Source organism: Anser anser (assembly GCF_964211835.1).
Source record: "Anser anser genome assembly, chromosome: 1".
Taxonomy (NCBI): domain Eukaryota; kingdom Metazoa; phylum Chordata; class Aves; order Anseriformes; family Anatidae; genus Anser; species Anser anser.
This window is the reverse complement of record NC_139720.1, coordinates 117928380-117950539: the sequence shown is the minus strand read 5'-3', so window position 1 is coordinate 117950539 and position 22160 is coordinate 117928380. Positions and strand designations below refer to the sequence as shown.

The following is a 22160-nucleotide window of genomic DNA, read 5'->3' as shown; positions in this document are numbered from 1 at the left end:
TCAGAATATTCTGTGATCCTATACTGTGACCCCGCTGCTGCACAGCCTCCCAGCATCCAGCGATCCATAGGGCAGGAGGAGTGCTCCTGCCTTTGGAGCTCAGCTTAAGACATACTGCTGTATGGCTTTAAGGAAAGGCATGCGAACTCAGTACTTTCTGGGTGTGCAGAAGGAGGGAGCTCATCGATTGTTTTCTGGTCAGGTATTTGGGTAGGAAGGCTTGCAAGGAGTCCAGCAGCATTTGGTGGTGATAGGTCTTGAACCATCATCAAAGACAGACATTGGGGAAAATGCAACTGGAAAGTTAAGCTAGCCAGCTCAGCTTCCACCATCAAAAACAACTGAACCTGAGGAGACAAAAATCAAACTACATTACTTAGGGTACATTACATTTCAGCTTACGCAATCTCAAGTCTTAAGAAAGCTCGTAAAAACGTTCTTGTCACAGTGCTAGCTGTAAACGAAACATCTATTTTCAAAGAGCTGCCCTCTCCACAGAGGGACGCCACACACAAATTCAACAAGAAAAACATTTACAAGTTTCAAAAGAGTTAGTTATGAACAGAGACTACTGAAGACATGGGACTCTGTTCCTTCAAGGAAAGCTTGCCAGTGGGTGGCCAGGAAAGCTAAGGACAAGTAAAATAGTAATAAAAAAAATAATTAAAAAAAAATACCAAAAACCACCTTGATTCCATGATTCCAGTGATAAACAAACAGAAAAAGAACACTAGCAGGATCTGGAATCTGGTCCAAATTCTAACTGCTGCTTAAAATTTTAGCCAGAAGTATTTTACAGACAAGGTGAATTTTAAAAATCTCTGAAACATTGACCAGATCGTCACGCTCCCTAGGAAAGGAGGGACTCCAGCTCTGACCTGTGAGCATCCCCAGGAAGCTGTTGGAGGAACCAGAGCTGTCACCCTCTGCTGTGAAAACCAGAAGGAAATAAAATGCTGTTCAGCAGGCCTGCACGCTTTTGCTTACAGCACCTTAACTGAACTGAAGAAATGAAAACCTCTCTTCTCCTTTGGATTGATCCCTCTTCTAACTCCAATTTAACGTGGAGACTGACTATACAGTCAATAAACCAAGGGCCATGGGCACCAGAGTGTTGAGTGAGGAGTAGCTCTGCTCAGACACCCTGGTAGGGAGCCCAGGACTGCAGGAAGGTGCCTGGAGCAAGGGAGCCCTTGGAAGAACCCCCCGTGCATGCAAGGCATGGGATCCATCAATCACAGCTGCAACTGGGAGACAAAAAGACTTGCATTAGGTATTAAAGATGCACAGGTCAACCATATAGCCACGCGTCTCTGGTCAGCAGGGAGAAGGAACGACATTACCACTGCAACCTGTGTAACACTACCAGTCAAGCTAATGGGTTTAAAAATCCACCTTTATCTAATAAACTGATTCTGGCTGTGTTATTTAACGGTGTGTCACCCATTATCAAAATTTGGGTCCATAAGCAGTCCAGCCTACAACACTACCAGGAACCTGAAACCTGACCCAGCAGGAGACTGAAAACTGCTAACACTAGACCATCATACGAATTACGTTACGAGGAAAGGCAGAACATTTTTGAATCAGCACATAACACATACATTTCAACTATCGTGTTCCCCTGAAAAGACCAAATCTGCATTTGCAGTACCGACAACTTTGAATCTCTAGGGAAGAAAAAAAAAAAAGCGTTCTTTGTACAGAGTCAAGCTTAGGCAAATCTTGCAACAGTAATTACAGATACTGCCTCCCCAAGCCATCTGCTGTGGCATTTACAACTCCTGGAAGGGTTACATGGTGCAGCAATGGTGGAGGAGAAGAGAGAGAGACATCTCAGCAACCAAAGCCAGGCTGCAAAGAAAGGCTGAGATGCTGGCGTGACCTGGAACAGCACGGATACAGCACCCGGAACGGGAAGTTCTGGTCCAGCTGACCCCAACCTCTTTCACCTTACCGATACCCCCGGGGTTCACATAGCGAAGGAAACAGCAGCATCTGCAGCGTTTTCAGATCAGAGGGACTGGAGAGCCCAGCCTCGAGGCAGCAGGTAACCCTGCGCAAGGCCAGCCTGGCAGGAGCCCAGCAGGAAGAGCTCTACCAGGACCTCATCCCATGGATGAACAAACTTGCACAAAGTCGATTCGAGCAATGCTGCTTTTCCAGGCAGACGAACTGTAACTTCTACAGATGCCAGCACAGCCAACAGCTCTGCACGCCTCTCCTCCAAGAAGCGATGCTGGCCAGAAAACCACAGAAGACATGAAATTCCTCTCCCACGTGAGGACACGCAGGGACCTACCTGAGGTACACACCTCCATGCTGACGACGACCGCACCTGCGAGAAGTTCTCATCAGCACTGCTACAGCAGGGGAAAAAGCAGAAAGATGGACTGAGCCACCCCTTGCTAATGGGGCTGCAAGTTTCAGCAGCAGCAGGCCAGGCCTCGGGCACTGTGAAAAATCCCACTGCCACCGTACAGATGGAGACAATGCCGATTAATTGTTTTGCCATCCATTAAAAAATTACCACAATGCCCACTTCACAGGGCTGTCACAAGGATTATTTAACATTTCTGAAGAGCTCTGAGGAAGAAATAGTGCCTATTGTTTTGAGTCCCATAGAATTTGGAAAGATTTCACATGAATTTTGCACGACCACGCATCTGCGACAGATGCAGTACCAACAGATTTTTTTTTTTTTTTCCACCACAGAAAAGCCTCACAGAAGCTCATTTACTCTGGGCAATATTTCAGTGAGAAATGCATTTTGTTTTGCTCACTAATACATCCTAAATAGATATCAACTTTGACTATTTAATTAATAGATTCAGGTGCTGGTTCTAGTCTTTCTTAATTAAAAGGGAAACATTACATTTTTGACAAAGAACTCAGTTTAGGCTGTCAGGACTCCTACCAAACACACTATAATTACCTAAGTAATGCTAACACACATGAACAATAACAGAAAGAAAAAAAACAGAATACTAAAAATTGTGCTGAAATCCCATTTCCTTTACAGCAAAGGAGAGAGCCTGTCAGCATGGAGAAGAGGTGCTACACACGGAGAGGGGCCAGGGGCGTACTACTTAAACCTGACCACTGCAGAGCTCTAAACACCAAGGCAGAAACACTTTGAAAGTTTTAAACAGCTCTTCCACAGATACAAATACAGAGGAGGAGTTGGATTGAAAGTGTTTGAACATACACTCTGATCCACCTCTTCCCTTTGTAATGTTCTTTAAACTGTTGCACTCCAAACGTACAGGGAATCTACGTGCCCCTTCATTCTCATGAACCACTGGGAGCTCAACACCTCCTTCAAGGACAAGCATTTTTTCAAGCAGTCTCAAACAACAGCGGTCGTCACAATTAGACAACAGGACCGCACCAAGGCTGGCCATGAGAACTACTGTTTCCACTACAAAAAGTTTCAAAGGATCCATGGGACACAGACCACATCTTTTGTTTGGAAAGCAAACAACGCGTTATTGATACCACTGCAAGACAAATAATAGTACTAGGACTAGTCAGTACACTGGCTTTCATTCCCCATCTAAGATGCAGCAGAAAGTTTATTCCCTTCTGCTACTACTTCATCTTAGCTCCCTACCAAGGAATTGGCACCTACAGGTACACAAAAAAAGTCAGCATTGCACTAGTAGGTCTCACAAAGCCCAAGTCCCAGGTTCCCTGGTTCCCAGGGCAATCAGTAACCCAAAATTATGCTCTCCCTCTACAAAATGCACATTAGAAGTTGCATGCCTGAGAACAGCAAAGAGGAAATAAGAGACAAAAAAGCAACACAAGCACCAGTAGCACACAGCAAGGAGACGTAACAAGTCCAAGCTTTCCCCCAGGTTTATTTCAGGCAGAGGTCAACAACTTCAGGGAAAGGTCAGGGTGCCAGAACTGCAACAACTTCTTCATAAAACAGAGGAATGAAACAGAAAAGTGAGAACAATACTCTCTTTTGTCCAGCAGCCTGATGGGCTGTATCCTCACATGGCTTGAGCTATACGTAGCATTGATACGGCTTTCCTTCCCTCTTCTCCAGAAGGTACCATAACCTTCACCCAGCACTGCCTTGGTAACACGCCAGAGTATCCCAGCCTGGCTGGTCGCTGCCCTCTCCTACTGAAAAAGTTCAGTTTGACAGACCTGGGGTGGAAAAAGAGTCACCCTGGCTCTCGGTTCCTTTTTACAATACAGAAACCTCACCTGGGCACAGATGAACCCAAACCTCCTGCCTCCCGTCTACTAAACCACACAGTCTCGCTGTCTACCTCCTGTAGGCTTAGGTAGCGACAGATAAAGACACAGCAGAACAAGGTGCTGTGGTGAAGGACTGGGTCCGAAAGCAGTGCTCACAGATTGGTCTTCACAAACGAGACGTACGTTTCTTTCATTTTTGCTATGACTTGTCCGTAGCAGCTGTAAGCGCCCGGCTTCTCACCACTGTCACGTCTCGCACGCTCCTGAACACATCCAAACTCAAAGGCACAAGAACCTTTTACTGGTAAATCGTAGGTATGCGCTGATTTCAGGAGCATCAGAACTACGTAAACCAAGGGTTTGTTTCCTTCTGAGCCATTTTCAATTTGGACTTCTGCAATTAACACCCCAAAACAGGAAGCAGAGATTATTGCTTCATTTGCTGGTGCCCCAAAGCACCTCAGAGATCATCTGGATCTCACCTGTTGGTGCCTGTGTCCTGCCTCTAATCGGTCCCCATCTCGGGTGCTGACTCACATCTAGAATCCCCACAGAGCACCTATCGGACGGCAAAGTGATTTTAACGCAACACTTTTAAGAATGTCTTCATCACATACACTGCAGAGGCCTGGGAATTTCTGTTTCTTCTGCTCATAGTTAAGCAAGAAAATTGGATAACACCTTCTAACGCCTCCACATCCCCTCCCTTTTAGTTTTACTTCAAAAGATGATATCGATTGCTTATTAAGAACTAACCACAAGCCAAAGTTTCCTGACGTTAGCCTGAAATGCAAGTGTAGACAGAGAATCCTTACCAGGGGCTCGGCACCAGAAGGTAGCGGAACAGTCCGGGATGCAATAAGATTTATGGTTCCATTCACGTTTTGTCATTTCTAGTAATATTCAAGGTACCAATCACCTCTTCTTTGTTCAAGCACTGACTATAAGCAGACTATCGCACAGCCACCAATAATCAGCATTAACACTCAAAAAGCACTGAAAGAACAAGGCATTATTAGCCATTGCAGATGCCAATTACATTTGTCAGGACCTTGGCCATTGCTAACAAGATTTATGTTCTCATAAGCCAAAGGAGCAAGACTGAATGCAACCCCTGTTGGGGTTTTTGTATTTCTATAAAGCATAAAAGCAGCCCACAGTAATTTATAGCTATCATAGATTTAGTATAGGTGAACTCATTTCAGTTACCAGCAATACTTTATTCACACCAATTCCCCATAAAAAGTAAGCCTCAAATCCAATCATTCCGTAATAGTTTCTCAAGTATGCAAAACATCATTTAGGATTTGAAAACAATGCATCTTTCTACAAACAGAAGCAGAAAGAAATTAAAAAAAAAAAAACACAAACTTAAGCTAGCACAGGACTATGCAATAGTTTCATTTCGTAAGAAGATTAATACCAGGCAGAAAGCATTCCTGCTCCTGCTGGAAAAAGGACGCACACTTGGCGCTAGCAGAGCTCCACGTAACTGTAAACAGAATTTTGTCCTATTTGCTTATACACCTCTTTGGGGGTGAAAGAAATTAAACAGGGAAAAGTAAATAGCACCCTTACTTCTGCTCAACACCACGTCCGCTGCAGCCAGGTCTGCTTTCAGCACTTGTCAGGTACAACTCAGGCACTCTCGAGCAAGGCCGTGCCTGAGCTATGCGCGAGGCGCTGCTAAACCACAGAACAAAGTTCTGGTGAGTGGTGCTGCCGCTTCAGTCGTGCGCAGCGCAGACCGTCTGGTCAGGCGTTCTCCCAGTGCTTGTTGAATTCAAGCTATATTTGGAGACCCACTGTTCTCTACCCTGCTTCCTCTAATTAAGCGTGGGCAGGGGGCGGAGAGGTGAAGGTGGAAGTTAAAGACAGAAAGGGATAATAAAAGTTCCTTAGAGTACTTAAGATTGTCTTTAAATAAAGTTGAACAAAGGTACTGAATTTAATGCACCTAACTTTAGTACTGAAGGTTCAGTAACAAACAGTTAAGGGGAAGGACTAGAGCACAAAAAGGGAACCAAAACCCAAGGTTCTTGTGGAAGTGACAAGAAAGACCAGGACATTCATGTTTAAAAGCCAAGGGCCTGGAATTGTTCACACTGCAAGGAGCTTTGTACCAGCCCAGCACTCGCAGCAGCAAAGCGAGTTCACCGCAGGCTACAGCTCCGTTATACTCCATCACCTCGTATCCAGCTGCGGTCTTAAAACAAATGACTGTATGGGTGCTACTGCTGATAGAACCAAACTTAAGAACACATAAAATACGCATACCTATCTGTGATTATGTTGAACTTCACCCATTGACCTGTAGTTCAAACAAAGAGCCTCAAGTGCAGAGGGGAAGAGGTAGCAGTGCTTGAGTCCAGCACCAGGAACACCGCCAGGACGAGTGGAGCGCTTGCCACTTTACCTCCAAACACGCTCGTACCTATCAGCAATTCTCCCAGGGCAAACTCATGATCTTGGACCCTTGCCTCTTCCCCTCAGCGCAGGAGAGGGGGGGGGAAAGGCCGTTAAGTTTATATTGGACTTGGAATCAATGAGTTTGATAACGTGAGGCACAGGTTGAGCTAATGAGATTACTATTGCTTTGAAGAAAGAGCCCCAAGATCACTGCAAACTCTGCCCCGTGCTTGCTGCGCAGCCGCTCGCCGCCGGACCGAGGGCGGGAGAGGAAGGCTCACAGAGGAGGGCACACCAGAGATGAACACACGGGTGAGGTGTCAAGCAGGTAGCGCTCTGCCTCAGCACTTAAGTTGCCTTTAAACACAGGGCATTAAAAGCTACAGGGGGATAACCAACGTGCTTATCGCTTCGGATGCCCGCACGTCAGGTTAGCGGCTGATTAAACCCATCAGCATCACCAGGGCAGCACCCGGGCACAGCAACATCCTACCGGGCTCACCCTCCCCGATCGATAGGGTCTGCTCTTCTCCATCTTGCCCTCGCAAGCGGGTCTCCCCCTGCCCACACCATCGTATTTCCACGGCTGCTCCCTCACTTTTCGCCCACCCTCCGCACACCCGGGGGGGGAGGGAGGCGGGGGGCAACACCGCAAAGCGGCCGCCCCCGCACAAAGGCTGTCCCCCCCCTCCACCTCAGGGTGTCCCCCCACACCCAAGGGTGTCCCCCCTACACCCAAGGGTGCCCCCCTACACCCAAGGGTGCCCCCTTTTACCCAAGGGTGCCCCCTTTCCCCCCACCCCACCGGACCGAGCCGGGCCCGGCGCGGCTCCCGCTGTCTCCGCCGCAGCAGCAGCGGCGCTGGGGCCTGGCGGGGGGGGGGGGGGGGGGGGAGCCGCCAGCACCGGCAGCGGGGTGGGGGCGCTGGCACGGCTCAGCCCGGCTCGGCTCGGCACGGCACGGCACGGCACGGCACGGCACCCCCCTCCCCAGCCCAGCACCGACCTGCGTTCCCCGCCGCCTCCTCGGGAAGAAGCCGGGGCCGCCTGCGGCCGGCTCAGCCTCCGGCTCCAGCCCCCGGGCTCGGCCGCTGGTGCCGGTGCCGGGAGGCGGGGAAGAGCGGGGCCGGGCGGCTGCGGGAGCCTGGTCTCATGGAGCGCCGCAGCCCCAGCTGGCGCCGCCGCTCCCCGCAGCCGCTACTTCCTGTGCGGCGCCCGTTCAGTTCCTCCCGGGCCGCTGGGGGCAGGAGAAGCCGGGCGGAGGAGGAGGAGGAGGAGGAGGAGGAGGAGGAGGAAGGTCGGGGCGGGCGGCGGGGGGAGCGCCCCCGCCCCGGGAGCCCCGAGGGGAGAGCGGGGTCGGGGCCGGTAGGGCCCGGCGGGGCGGGCTCGGCGCCGTGAGGGGCCGGTAAGGGGCACGCCGCCGGCAGGTGACGGCCCGGCTCCGGCTGCGAACTGAGGGGAAAAGGGGAGGAATTGGGGGTGGTCACCGCGCACCGAAAAATGGAAGATTTAAGAAGATGTAACGCTCTAGAGCGACAATGTCTTTGTGTCCCGGTCCCACCACAGCACGGTAGACTAAAAGGAGTACAGGTTGGGACCTCTCTTCATAAGAAAAAGAAAATCTCACAAAGGAGTATTTTTGTTCAGACCCTCGCCCACTCTCATCAGGAGGCAGCGGTACGGGGCCATGACAGCTCCCTCGGTCCTGGGCCAAAAAACAGAGCTCCATGAGCCCCCCCACAAGTAGCCCCAAGCAGGGAGCTCTTCCTCCCCTCTTCCTCCTCCCTCCCGGTGCAGTGGATGGAAGTCACGAACCTGCCCTAAAGCCTTTGCAGCTGGGACACCGGTTTGAAATACCAGTACCTGAGGTTATCCTCCCAAAGCCTTCCTGATGCCTCTATTAAACTGGTTTTGCTTTTCAAGGTAATGACGGCTTGCAACTCTCAGAGCCTTTTAAATGAAATTGTGAGCGTTCATTACCTCTGAAATCAGTTCGTTTGGTTCCAGAATGGGGATTTTGAGGAGGCTAGCATGAGGCAGTAATGCTGAAAAACAGTGGTCATAACGCACTCCAGATCATCAGAATAAAACATGCTATCCTCAGCAGGCATGGGAGATCTTGGGGGGAAAAAAAAAAAAAAAGCATTTTTATCGTTTGCTTAGGTTCTGAATGTTCCCCTCTTTCACCTGCAGTCTATGACATTCAGAACGTAGTAACAGGATCTACTTTAGAAAAGTACACGCAAGTGATATCTAAATATTCATGTCCTGTGTTTACTCGAGGTGCCATTAAATCCTTTAATTGCTGTGCTTTTACTATCGCAGGACTCGCTACCGGTTTCCAGTTGAGTGTGGATTCTAGTACGAGGCAGAGATTTTGCCCTAGGTCAGGTGCGTACGTAGCTTTCTCTTCTCTCCCTCTTTTGATATCTCCTCCCCCAGCTCAGCCTCTTGCTGGCAGTTCTGACCAGCCTTATCTAGTGCTGCTCAGCCCATGCCGGCTTGTCCAATCACAAAATCTTCGGCCGGTCTCCTGTCCTGCTGTATTTTTATAGTAGGCTGCCATAAATTAAAGCAGCCTCTGTGACTCCCGAACAACATCGCAGATGATTGCAGCCTCCTGTGTAGCTCGAAACAGAAGCAATCTACCATTCCTCTGAGGGTTCCAGTGCTGAGCCTCCTGTTTGTCTTCGTTGTCTGTGGTAGTAGTACACAGGTGATTGCAGCTTGGCTTTGTGCTACATCTGGTTTTGCACGAGGATGGAGAAAATGGGGGTGTTGCACAGCTTCTGTTTTTCCCTTGCGTGAACTTTTCGTGTACCTCACAAGTTTGTTTCCAGATAACAAAGGCTCATTCAAGGAAATGATCTAAGAGAAGTAGCTTGTGACAGTTTAATTGTAAAAACCTAATTTCTTCAGTCAGAAGACTTTTCAGATTGTATCACTAACAGGAAGACAGTTAAGCTTGCCTGACCCTGTTTCTGCTCCACCCAAATTTTAACTACAGAAAAGTGAAAATACCCTACTTTTATCATACTTTGGCAATACCACTTTGCAGTCCTTATGTGCTTGTAATGTCCTTTGAAGTCTATATGAGCATTGTGTATATAACAATCAAATTATCAGAACTGAGATCTGAATGTGGAGGGGATATTTTAGCCTGAGAGATAGGGAGAGAAAGAAAATAAAATATATTTAAAGTTTGGGAATAGAAATGGTGAATATAGAAACAGCATTAAAATAAAAAATAAAAAATAAAGTAGCATCTGTAAAGTTTGCCAAGAAATTTATTTCCACCTTCCTACGCGACTGCACTCTGACATCTTACTGGCAAGCAGCATCTTCTCTTTCTGAGTTACTGACAGCTCTGTAAATTGCTGACCATTACCATGGAGTGAAACTGAGAGCAAATGTCCTGATGTTCATCTATTATCATCCCCAGGCTTAAAATGAGCTGTTCCACAGAAGCAATGCTCACTGTGTGCATGAAGCAAGATTTCAAATAAAGCAGTACTAGTCTTTTCTATTGAGCAAAAACCACTTAAAACATCAAAGTGGCTGAAACCTATCTAAGAGTATCGGGAAAGCAGCTGTTTCATGTCACCCGAACTGGTCTGCAGGGTCTGCTGGAAGGGAAGTGTCTTACAGTGATCTTCAATGGTCTTGTAATTTTTTTCTGAAAATATGAATATAATTACGAGATACAGATTTCCTCTCCATCTGAAGAGACTTTCTCTTCAACATTACTCGCGGTTAGTTCTCTTTGTTTTTGAAATGTATCCCTTTTGTACCCATCACACCCGGTATAGCCCCCCAAAAATCTCATTCTGGTTTCTCAAGCGGTTAGAAATCGCTGGAGGATGTTTCCGTGTTCGTTTTCAATACTGAGCTGTATCTGAGTCATGTTCAACACCTCGTTCCAAAGACAGCTCCTCATTACTTCCCGTCAACTGCCGTGAAGTGCTGATTAACTTCGGGAGTGAGCAGAAGCCAGGCAACCATTTGTAGTTCTCCACATGCTCACTGCTCGAGCCGTGATGCATCAGCTGCTGAAAGGTCAAGGAGGCTTGAATTGGTTGCTGGATGGGGTCTTCAAAATCCAGGGGCACTCCAGCAAATGCCAGTACACAGCATTGGTCACACAAGTAGAAGCACGACCTAGCAGCAACACTGTTATTTGCTCATGCTGCCACATCCTATCTTAAATTTAAGCCAAATTTCCTCATTAATTGGAGGTCTTAACCAAAAAAAAAAAAAAAAAAGCCATGCAGATACAACACATTGATGTGCTTGTAATACAAAGGATATAAAGACAGAATTCATCTAAGAGGTTAGTATTTTAAATCCAACCTAACTGAATATCCTCTTAGCTTACCAAATGTTCAACATTGCATTTATAATCATTTCTAGTTTTTTCTACTTTGTTGTGTTCTCAGTATTGTCACACTGATGATTTTGACAAATACATACTTTCTAGCAATTGCCTGAAAAATAATTACTGCTAGAGCTGAAATTTCTCAACTCACAAAGCATTTTTTTCCTTTGGGAAAGTGTAGTCCGCTTTCATTTGGTCACTTTTGAGTTATACAAGCCTTAGAAGTGCCCTATCACTGGAATTACGATGCTTCCAGTGTGTTAGAAGAAATACAACTAGAAACGAAGAAGTCACAAGCTTAAAACAGATATATCAACAATCTCAGAAGGGACTGCCGACTTTGAGTGTCTAACTGCACATACTTCAAGGGACCTGCTTTTCAAAAGCTGTTGAGTTTGTATAGCTAGCTCCTTTCTAAATGTCTCAGTTATGTTGTGATTTTTTTGTCTTCTCTCAATGCTAGTGTTTTAGGAATGCCAAATCATTTCAGCCAGTAGTGACATACACAGATTTTCATCTCTGTGTGCATAATTGAAAAAACTTCAGGCAGCTAAGCCAAATTTATGCAGAAAACTTAGGCACCAGCATAAGTCAAGAGGCATGGAAGGTGGCTTAGATTCCCTTCATTCATTTTAGATAAGTGCTTAACCACGATTGTGGTGGGAGATGGTCTTTAAATCATATTAAATCCAAGTGTAATTTAATTTGGATTTTCTCTCCGTGTTGTACATTTTCTGAATAAAAACTTAATGAAGCTACATGCTGCCAACAACTGATACATAGATGCATATGCTTTACACATATGTAGCTTTCAAAAGACTTATGAAGTTTAAATACAAAAAAAGAAAAATTACATTATAATATTTTATCAGGCAGAATTAAGGAAAATCAGATTTGTATCTTTCCCACTGGAAAAGCAATTCTACTTCTTTACAGAAGTCTTCCAATACAAAAATCACATGATGCTGAGAAATAGGTCATGCTGCTAGGCAAATAACAAAACCTTGCACAATACAAATACACAATACACATTTTTTCTGTAACTACAGCTCCCTATACTTTTTCTTCAAATTGCATTCTTTATCTTTGGATGCCCTGAGGTGAGTTTTAGTCCTGTTCTTCTTACAAGGCATTCTGAGCTGAACCAAACGCTGTTGACTTATATCGAAATTATATATTTTTCCATGTAATCTAAGGGCCGTATCTGGTACTTCTTAAGGAAAAAATACCCATTAACATCAGTGGGAGTTTTTCTCTACATGGAAAGCAGGATCACAGTCATATATGTAATTAGATCTGAGGAAATGTTGGGTAAAAGCTACCTTGGTTTGACTCCTGTCAGCAGTATGTGCCAAGCAAGACTTGCTCTCCTAGCAAGGCCTGGGTCCCCGTGACAAAAGGGGGAGCCCGGCTGGGTATAAACACCTGTGTTGGGTGGAACAAATCCAACACGTGGTGTGTTGTGAGGCTACAGAAGTCTGGCTCTAGAAAGGACCCTGGAGACCGCATAGTCTGATGCTCCTTTATCTGGTCCAAGGGCTACATAACGCTCCAGAGAAAGCCTTGGCTTATCTCTTAGTTAGGTTTTCTTTTGTGAACCCTGCATATTTTCTTGCTTGCGTACAGGGAAAGAGACATGTATGTTTAATGCTGAGTTTTGGTAGCCTGTTCTGTCTGCCACGTGCCAACAAGTTATGAATCATGCCTGGTTCCCAGACCACAGTGTGAGAAAAACTGACCCAGTCCATCCATAGGAAACATCTGGGCAAAGCAGGATGACCTAACGAAAATGAAAACCCTACTTAACACATGGCATCAAGGAGAAAGAGCTGAATTTACCGGTGTTTCTTAATTCTGAATTTTCTGATACTTGCCATAGACATAGAAAATGGAGTTGGCCGTTTTTTTTTTTTTTTTCTGAGTCTTTAAAGGAATTTTGGGAGCTTATTGAATTGTTTTTCCTTTGCCCATCAAGAATGGTGGATGGGGGCCAAAATGTGAATGCAAATCGGATTCCTCAGCTTCTGTCCTTCATAAGGAGAGCTTTTCTGTCAGCTGCAGCACCTTGCACTCTAGCTCAAACGGCACTAACATACGTTTCCGTTTTGTTGTGTTTTTAATGGCAATCAGCACTGTGGGAAGTGCCCCAGTACTCAGAACTGAATGTTGACAAACCACCATACCTATTTCGTGTGCTGCTCCAGCAAAAACCTACCCACTCGTAGCTCAGCCATTGCTGCTGTTATTGGCCTGAGCTGCTGGCAGGCTGCCCTGTTATGTATAAACATGTAAAACATGACAAGATAAAAGACTGCAGTGTGCCAGATCCCTGATATAGATGACAACTGATTTCCTACGGCTGTGTGGAAGGAGATGTTCTCTTTTGGTTTGGGAAGCATGGTTTGTGTAGTGCATTGAAGTGCTGTTATGTGGAAGGGAATTTGCTTTCCCCCTATGGTTTTGATGTACTTCAAAATGCTTTTCTTTAGCAATCTGTGGCTTTGCCAGCCTGAAACTCAGTAAACATTCTTTTAAAATGACAAAGATTTAGTGATATTGCTGTATGTATCACAAAAAAAAATCACTTTTCTCTCCCTAAGGTATGAATGAAGCCCAAGATAATTGTCCAGCATTATCTGTTGACATCATATACAACCCCTGATCCATGGACCTGGCTCCTTTCTGGGTTTCTCAGGTGTGGCTTTGGTGATACTAGCAGAGTCAGACTGCTGCTACAACAATATATGCAAGACAAAACCCAGACCCTGTTTGTGCCATCAATAAATGCAGTAGGCTAAGGGTATTATATTAAATTACTCCCCAGATCAAGATGGGGACTAGTATGTAAGGTTGTGGCAACATTTCATTCAGATAGGCTTATCTGTATGGTTTTGTAGTCTTTCTATATATGTTAATCTTTCCGCATGAGTAATTTTCCCAAGACATCACCAAAATGAAAATTGACTATCATAGTATCTGTTTGGTCTGTACATCTGTTACTGATGCTCTGGTTTACAAAATGCTGGTGAATTGTTTGCAGTTTGTTGCACATACCATTTTTTTATAGCAGATTTCAATGTAACTGTCACATTTCTAGAGCTTTGTAGAGAGGAGAAATGAGACGGTGAACATTGTCCCCCCACAAGTGAGCATGGAAGTCATTGATAATTCACACAGCTTTAGAAATCCCGTGGCTGATGTTGATTTGCTTCAAATTCAGGAAACACAACTGCTGAGAAATGCCAGTTCTGCAGTCACATTACAGCCTGGATTTTCCAGAAATGGAAGTGAGAGTAAGGTACGGCAGACTCGGTATTATCAGAAGTGCTTTAGCACCTGTGCTCAGGTGGCCAAGAAGGCCAACGGCATCCTGGCCTGTATAAGAAGCAGTGTGGCCAGCAGGTCGAGGGAAGTGATTGTGCCCCTGTACTCGGCTCTGGTGAGGCCGCACCTCGAGTACTGTGTTCAGTTTTGGGCCCCTCGCTACAGGAAGGACATGGACGTGCTCGAGCGAGTCCAGAGAAGGGCGACCAAGCTGGTGAGGGACCTGGAGAACAAGTCTTACGAGGAGCGGCTGAGGGAGCTGGGCTTGTTCAGCCTGGAGAAGAGGAGGCTCAGGGGAGACCTCATCGCTCTCTACAGTTACCTGAAAGGAGGCTGTAGAGAGGTGGGGGTTGGTCTATTCTCCCATGTGCCTGGTGACAGGACGAGGGGGAATGGGCTAAAGTTGCGCCAGGGGAGGTTTAGGTTGGATGTTAGGAAGTACTTCTTTACCGAAAGGGTTATTAAGCATTGGAACGGGCTGCCCAGGGAGGTGGTGGAGTCACCATCCCTGCAGGTCTTTAAAAGACGTTTAGATGTAGAGCTTAGGGATATGGTTTAGTGGAGTACTTAGTGTTAGGTCGGAGGTTGGACTCGATGATCTTGAGGTCTCTTCCAACCTAGAGAAATCTGTGAATCTGTGAATCTGCAGTTGGGAAGAAATGTTTGGATGCATTTGTGTCAGAAGAAAAAAGCAGCAATTACTGATAGGAGGCCTCTGAGGCAGATCAAAGTGGATCGTCATAAGGAGCAGACTGTCTCTGCTGTCATGAAAAAAAAATCTTTGAAAAAAAAACAGGGATTTGTGAAGTGCTGGGTAAGTGTAATGTACTTCAAGCCCCCTAGTAAGAAAAATGGCTTCAGAGAAAATGGACAACAGGTGCTTCATGAGTTTCAGTTGTGAGACTGGAGCTGCAAAAGCCTGTTAGCATTGGCACAGAGTCTAAGAAAGAGATGTTTTTTTTTTTTTTGTATAGCCCTATCTATAAATGAGGGATCATCAAATTATCACATGAAGCTGCATGACAAAGTTCTTTGTCCCAAAAATGAATTCTGCTTTGATCTAACTGAAGACCACAGTGGGGAAACAGAGCTTCCAAAGTCATCGCAGGAGGATACACACAGGCTTAGTATTCTGCTGGATGGTGGGACCAAATCAATCATCACTAAAGGCGCTGAAGCTTCATGACATGCCTTGAATTCCGCAGTGCTGTACTGTGTTGGAGTATCAGAAAGCTGCTGCTTCTTTCTCTTTGTAGCTGTTGTTTGTTTGTTTGTTCTTGCTGGTTTTGTTTTCCAGAAACTGTCCTGGGGCAAGATTCACTGACAATAATAATGCCTCTTCCCTGGGGACTGGCTTTTGGGATGAGACAGCGCTCATTAGGGTTTCTGCAGGCAACACAGAGCTTGGAGCCCCCAGGTTTACAGGCTTTTTGCTGACTTGGATAATCACAGGGGTTCCCAACAGAAACTGTGGGATTCACAAGCCGCACACTCCCCTGTGCCAAACGTGGGCGTGGAGAGAGCCAGGAGACAGGAATTAACACCGGTCTCTTATGGCCATGCAGCAACTACTGATTACTGATTAATTATTGATAAACTACTACCAAGAGAATATTATCATATGTAAACCAAGCCTAAAAACATAGATGTTTCCCTAAAAAGCATCTTTACCATTTTCTGCCTTTAGTGGTACCAAGAGCTGAAGTTTCCACATTAGCCTCCTTGATCGTATGACCCTTAAAGAGTAAAAGAAGCAGTATGCTCTGGTTTTGCTGTTGTATTATCATCTTCAGAGAATTTAATAAAAGGACACTTTTGCCCTTTTTAAAATCCACAGTATCCACAAAGCATGAAACAGAAAAAAATAAAATTAAATTAAAGAAAGGGAATATGTGGCAAGATACTAAAATCAGCAGCTGTTCAGGGCTGGAAAGAAGCATTGTTGAAAGATTTTCTTTCCAAGTCTTGTTAAATTCAAAAAACGTGAAGAAGTCCAATCACTTGAGCAGTTAGAACATCTAAGAGATGCTTTTAAGTTAGAGAATAGGAGCAGGTAGTCTTTCCTTTGTTTAAAAATTTAAATGCCAACGGGTAGCCAGTGAATGCTCTATTGCAAATAAATCTCAAATATGAAATACTGACTCCCCACATTTTTAAATGAGTTCCATTCTTTATTAGTAGTGCTTGGCACAAATTAGCATCCAATTAATTTTCTTTTTTTTTACTGACATTATATTACTCAGTACATTAAGAATGCAAAAATTAAGCCCTGGAATAAATGTATGTTAAATTAGGTAATTACTTTAGTGAGAACTTATACAGGTTCTGTTTGGGAAAAAGAAGTATGAGGTAGTGTAAAACTATATATAATTTTTAAATGACCTATTTTAATGGTTTTAATGCAATAATAATCAAATTTTCTAAATGAAAAGAGCTGAAAAATGAACGACAAGGAAGCCTAAGACTGATTCTGTAAATGAGCAAACATCATCTATGCCTTAAATCATGACTGAAATTACTATGGATTCAAAATAGAACTATTGGGTGCAATAATTTCCGATCCATGAAAAACCTTTGCATATAAAAAATGGATTTTTTGCTTATACAGAATTTGACATTGGAATATTTGTTGCGACAGAACTGTTAGAGAACTAGGTGTTGAAGTACTGCAGGTGGGATACAGCGCGCGCACGCACGAATAGGTGCAGGTACATTTTGCATGGCTGCAGCTCCCCAGTTGCTTTTGTGGACAAAGCAGCCCTGTAGAGCAGGGATGAGCAAACTGCAGCCCAGCATCTTGAGTAAATACAGCCCAGGGAGCCCGCCGGGGCCCAGCAGCATGGGCGCAGAGGCATGGGTAGCACAACAGCCTGCGTTACTGCCGTGCAGGTGATTGGGGAAGGCAGCCAGGCAGGCCGAGGAGCTCACTTGTATCTGGGGAGCCCACAGAGGCAGGCAGGCTGATGCCGCCTGGGCATTAGGTGGGGCTGAGGAGAAACCAAATTGTTCCACCAGGAACACCTCCCACAGGGAAAACCACCGGTGGCGCTGGTCTGGAGAGCTGTTTTGCTGTCGCTGCTGGCAGCTGAGGCAGGTAATGAAGATGAATGGGCTGCAAGGAGCCACGGTCTCACCCAAGGCTGCACGCTCTGGCTGGGTTTGCATCTCACATCTGGGGAAAAGAGGCGTGACGAAGCAGGAGCGAAACTAGTCCAAATGAGCCATCCATCACAACCTGTTGTGCCTTCAGCCCAGATGAGAAATTTCAGATAATGGCTGAGGACTGAGCTAAGTGCCGTCGCTCCTGCCACACGGAAAGGACAGCTGAGAGGTCCATTGCTGTGATGCCTTCAGCTTTTCCCAGATTAAAATAAAGTGGTCATAAAGCACAAGCAAGAAACAAATTCTTCTTGTTTGGATCCTGAAACAAAATTCATTGTCCTAAATTGGTATATTAACCTGCTTTCATTCCCCATGTGTACAGACCAGCTTTCCAGCCTTAGAACTAACTGCTGGAAGTACTGAGAAGGTAGAGAGTAAAAGTTAATAGCCTGATTTTCCTTCTTCAAATCAACAAGACATTGCTTCCTTACAACATATTCCACCAAGCAGCATACAGAACAAATACTGATGATTAGTGTGTTTGATAAAACAGTCTGAACAGGGATGTTTGGGAAACAGTAGAAGTTGTAATTTCCAGCTGGGAGGCAGCTCATTAAAAGGCACGAAATCAGCTCAAATTCTGCCAAGAGGGAGAAACAAGAAAGGAAAAAGATCCCAAGGTAGTGTGCTACTGGTATGGAATATTTGCCTTGCTTGAAATTTAAGACATATTTAACAAAGAGGATGCTTTCAGTTAACTCTTTGGAGACTTTAAAAAGAAATCTGCTCTTAGCTTTCTGTATTTTTTTCCATGGGTTTAATTGCCAAGGACTCCTGGGTTCTGCTGTAACAGCAGTCATTACAACAGTGGATGAAGCACACCGACATCTCAACATTTATTTACCTACCTCTAAACTTGGGGATGGTCCTAGTCCTAGTTTTTAGTGGGCATTAATTATTTGATTGTAAAGTGGGACCTGTACCTGGAAGATGCCTCCTGTGCCGTCTCATTGACTTTAAGTAAACTCTCTCAAAGTAAACTCTCTTCCCTGCCGTGTTCCTAGCTGCTGGCATCAGGCTCATCTCACTGAGCAGTGCTCCACAGCCTTGGCCCCATCACCAGTCCGGGCAGGCAAGCCCTGAATATTGGACAGGGGGATACAGGCACCTTCTCACAGCCGGGGAGGGAGTGTGGACCAGGATAGTCTTTCATGACTGCCCAGGGACTTGCTGTGTGGAGATGGTTTTTACCCAGTCTTCTTCCTCATGAACCTGATTCAACACCTGTTAAAGCAATAGGACCTTCTGCATTGACTGTAATCAGGAGGCCAAGAAGGCTTGGGCCGTTTGGGTTTGCTAACAATTTTCAGAGCTTCACCAGCAATGTCTTACTATCGAGTGCTGAACTTGTGTAGGGAGCTTCTGGCCGTCAGCATGGGATGACACAGAAGCAAGGAGTTTTGATTAACTAATGCTTTGCAATGTCACTGAGATAAGAGGAAGTATCTGCAATCTTGAATTAAAGATTTTCTAGGCTCACTGCCTGCAGATCGTACACATTTATGGTTCTAATGTATAGATATAGACAACAATTCCTTTAGCAGCATTAAATTTTATAGTTGTTGTTCTACCTGCCGTGCAAAGTAGTCTGAAATTATTAAGTTAGGAGTTTAAGGGCAGCTTCTATCAGAGAAAAAAAAATAAAAAAAAATAAAAACAACACACACACACACAAAAAACCCGCCAGAAACACAGAAAATGTACTGCAGAAAACCAGAAACAATTAAGATAAGTCTTAAGAACGATTCATTCAGCATAATTGCCTTGTCAGAAAGAGGAAGAAAATTTCATGTTCACATTGTTTTCTCTTCCCCTAAATCAAGAAAGGGAATTAAGTGAAACTGATGCAATCACAGCTCTGATTTGGCTGTAATCTTATGGCTGGGCCAAACAGTGAAGCCATAATCTTCAGTCATGGCACAGCACAGTGAGTGCCGGCAGCAGTTCCAAGGAGCCCTTCATTACTACTCTAGCAAGAAACAGAAGGGAAGTTTGATAGGATTTCCCCAAAGAATTTCTCTTAAATTCAAACCTACTGTTGTTCTGAAACTTACCTACCAGGAACTAGGACCTTTACAGTCCTTACAATTATTATTTTTTTCTTTTTAAAAGCTCTAGATCGTGACTATATGGCACATTTTTTCACACACCTGGTGAGGTGCCAAAATCAGTTCCTTCTTTTTCCTCCCTTTCTCCAAAGAAAATATCTTCATTTTCCATTTTGTCCACTTCTCCCTTTCTTTCTTTTTTTTTTTTTTTTCTCCAATTTGTATATACTGAACATTTTACATGGAAGCATTCTATTCTATAACACACCAGAAAATATGTACAAAGAGTTGTAGTAAATACTATATGGCAATTTTGTTTGTCATTTGCCTGAATTCATTCATTAGGTAATATTAAGATAAAGTCCATATCAAATGGAAGGGGAAAATGCTTTCTGAATGCCATGTTCCTCCCAAATTCAAGGCAGAAAGGAATTAATCACAGAGGGAGGAGGGCAGGGAGGAGTTCTTGGCAGCTGGGGAGACAACGTGGTATTTTGTGCAGCAAGGGGTGAGCAGAGCTCCACAATCTGTGGGGAGAGGATCTGTGGAATCCTGCACAGCCAGAAGTTGTTATTAGGGAACAAATAACTGATGAGACGCCTGATCACAGAGGAGAGTTGTATGGGATAACACTGTGGACAATTGCTCAACAGAAACCATGAAATAGTCAAGCGTGCTCTCAAAATGCAAATCCAGCTGCCCAAGAAATACAGGTGATATGTGTTGGGAAGTTCACTCTAAAACAAAGGAGACCAGCATCCTGCTCAAGACAAGCCCGGAGACCACAGAAGTAGTGCTCTGCCTTTCTTGGGGCCGAGCCTCCCAGTGTAACTCATAGCATATGGCCTACCGAACTGATTAACAGGCCATTCATTTGTAAGGGTGCACTCCAGCATCAGCATCACAGCTTCACGTGACACACAATAAATTGTAGTCCTTTTGGGGAATCTCTAGACTACTGAGAGAAAAGAATTTCTGAATTAGGAAAAGGAGCGCACACGGACAGCCAATGGCTCTGGAAGGGAGGTGCACCTAGGAAGAGTGACATGGACCGAGGGGTTCAATTTTGACACTCCAACTCCTGTGTAGTTAGAAAGCTGGGCAACCAGTGTGGCCTCACCACAGCCTCAGGAGGACCTGTCTTTGAAGAAAATAGTCCTGACGGAGTCACTCAGGAGGGCAACATGTTAGCAACAAGTTGAAAAGAAGAAGAAATTAATAAGCATTGATCTATCCCAAAATCATGCCTGAAGACAAACTTAATCAAGACAACAAAGACATGACAAGAAGAATGTCCTTAATTCTCTACAGATCAGTTCTTGATGACTGGGTAATAAATTAGATTTGGGATTTCTCAGGTAGCTCAGACCATTTAGCTTAATAAGGAGAGAATGATAATTAGATCATATGGTGTAAATACCTGCATGAGAACAGAAATCTGATAAGTGAGGGCTCTTCCATCTACCAAACAAAAACTCCAATTGACTCACCGAAGCTATAAACCCAAACTAAAAATATCACGCAAAATCCAGAATGTGAGGCCAGGGATAACCACTACCAAGCTGTACTAACACTGGGTTTCCCATTTCTGGCAATCCATTAGAAAGCTGAATCAATGGTTATGGTGGATTTCCTACTTCTGGCAACCTTAAAATTGAAAAAAATATATATATATATTTTTTTTCTTTTTTGAGGGTGTTTTCCCCCAGATGACAAGGCTCTAATACAATTTTTGGGAAGGCGGCTTGTGTTGTAGAGACCCTCAACCTACATAATCACAACTCCATGTGCTTTATAATCTGCAAATCCCTCTTCTGTGTGAACTCATCCATTCAAGGTGCTTAGTAGGGTCTGTCACAGGCTAAAGGGGTAAATTTCAGTGGGAACTGCTTGTCAAAATATTGGCAGCCCTTCACTATGGCATTCCTGTTAAATAAAGCTCCCTTTGAAATTACAAATAACGTGTGAGAAAGAGCCAGAGCTATGTAGACCATCACTGGTTAAATTACAATGCTCTGCAGAGAATTTTTGCAAGCACATGTAAACAGGAAAAAAATGAAATAATCCAAAAGAAAAAGAAAGTCTGCAGTCAAAATTAACTGTCACATCCGTCGAATCTGTGGACATAAATCTGAGGACAGCTTACACTAATCAAGAATTGCTTCCAAATTCCCATCTGTCACAAAAAGATAAAGGTCATTCTTACATTGTCTCTTGTCTCCTCCCCAAAATGCTCACAGTTTGCAGTCAGGCTTCTTTACACATGCGCGTGCCACGAAGCAATACAGAGCTCAATTATTTTTCCTCTAGAAATGCATGTTTTTCTCTGATATGACTAATGGGGGCTGGGCTAAATAGACCATAATGTGAGTATCAAGAGAACTGATGAAATTGGGTAAAGGGTGAAGGGAAGGCCTAAAATCTAGATAGCTGGTGTTTTATAAAAAGGAGAAAAGTTTTGGCAGAGATTGCCAGTTGCTTAATCCAGTCCCAGTGTAAATGCTTACCTCTCTAGCCTCCTGCAGTGAGTAACGTGGATGATGCAGTCGCACAGTAAGATGGACTGCCCAGTCATGCAAAGAGTGAACGTGCCTGGGATGTGCCTTGGTTTGCAAAAAAATCAGGGCA

At 44.7% G+C, this 22160-nt stretch overlaps 1 protein-coding gene and 1 long non-coding RNA gene across 3 annotated transcripts in view; one reads left to right on the top strand and one right to left on the bottom strand.

The window, feature by feature from the left end:
* Positions 1-7854, bottom strand: part of AGPAT3 (1-acylglycerol-3-phosphate O-acyltransferase 3) — a 91664-nt gene extending 83810 nt beyond the window's left edge. The window contains exon 1 of one of the 2 annotated variants that reach the window (XM_083820680.1): positions 7630-7854. The gene's annotated coding sequence lies outside the window, so the exon portion shown is untranslated. The remainder of the gene's footprint in view (positions 1-7629) is intronic. The other variant, XM_083820681.1, reaches the window with a different exon arrangement.
* A 148-nt stretch (positions 7855-8002) lies between these two features.
* Positions 8003-15187, top strand: LOC310892641. Its single transcript, XR_014578282.1, has 3 exons — positions 8003-8546; positions 8949-9014; positions 13599-15187. It is a non-coding gene; the product is annotated as an uncharacterized lncRNA (long non-coding RNA).
* Positions 15188-22160: the final 6973 nt, after the last annotated feature.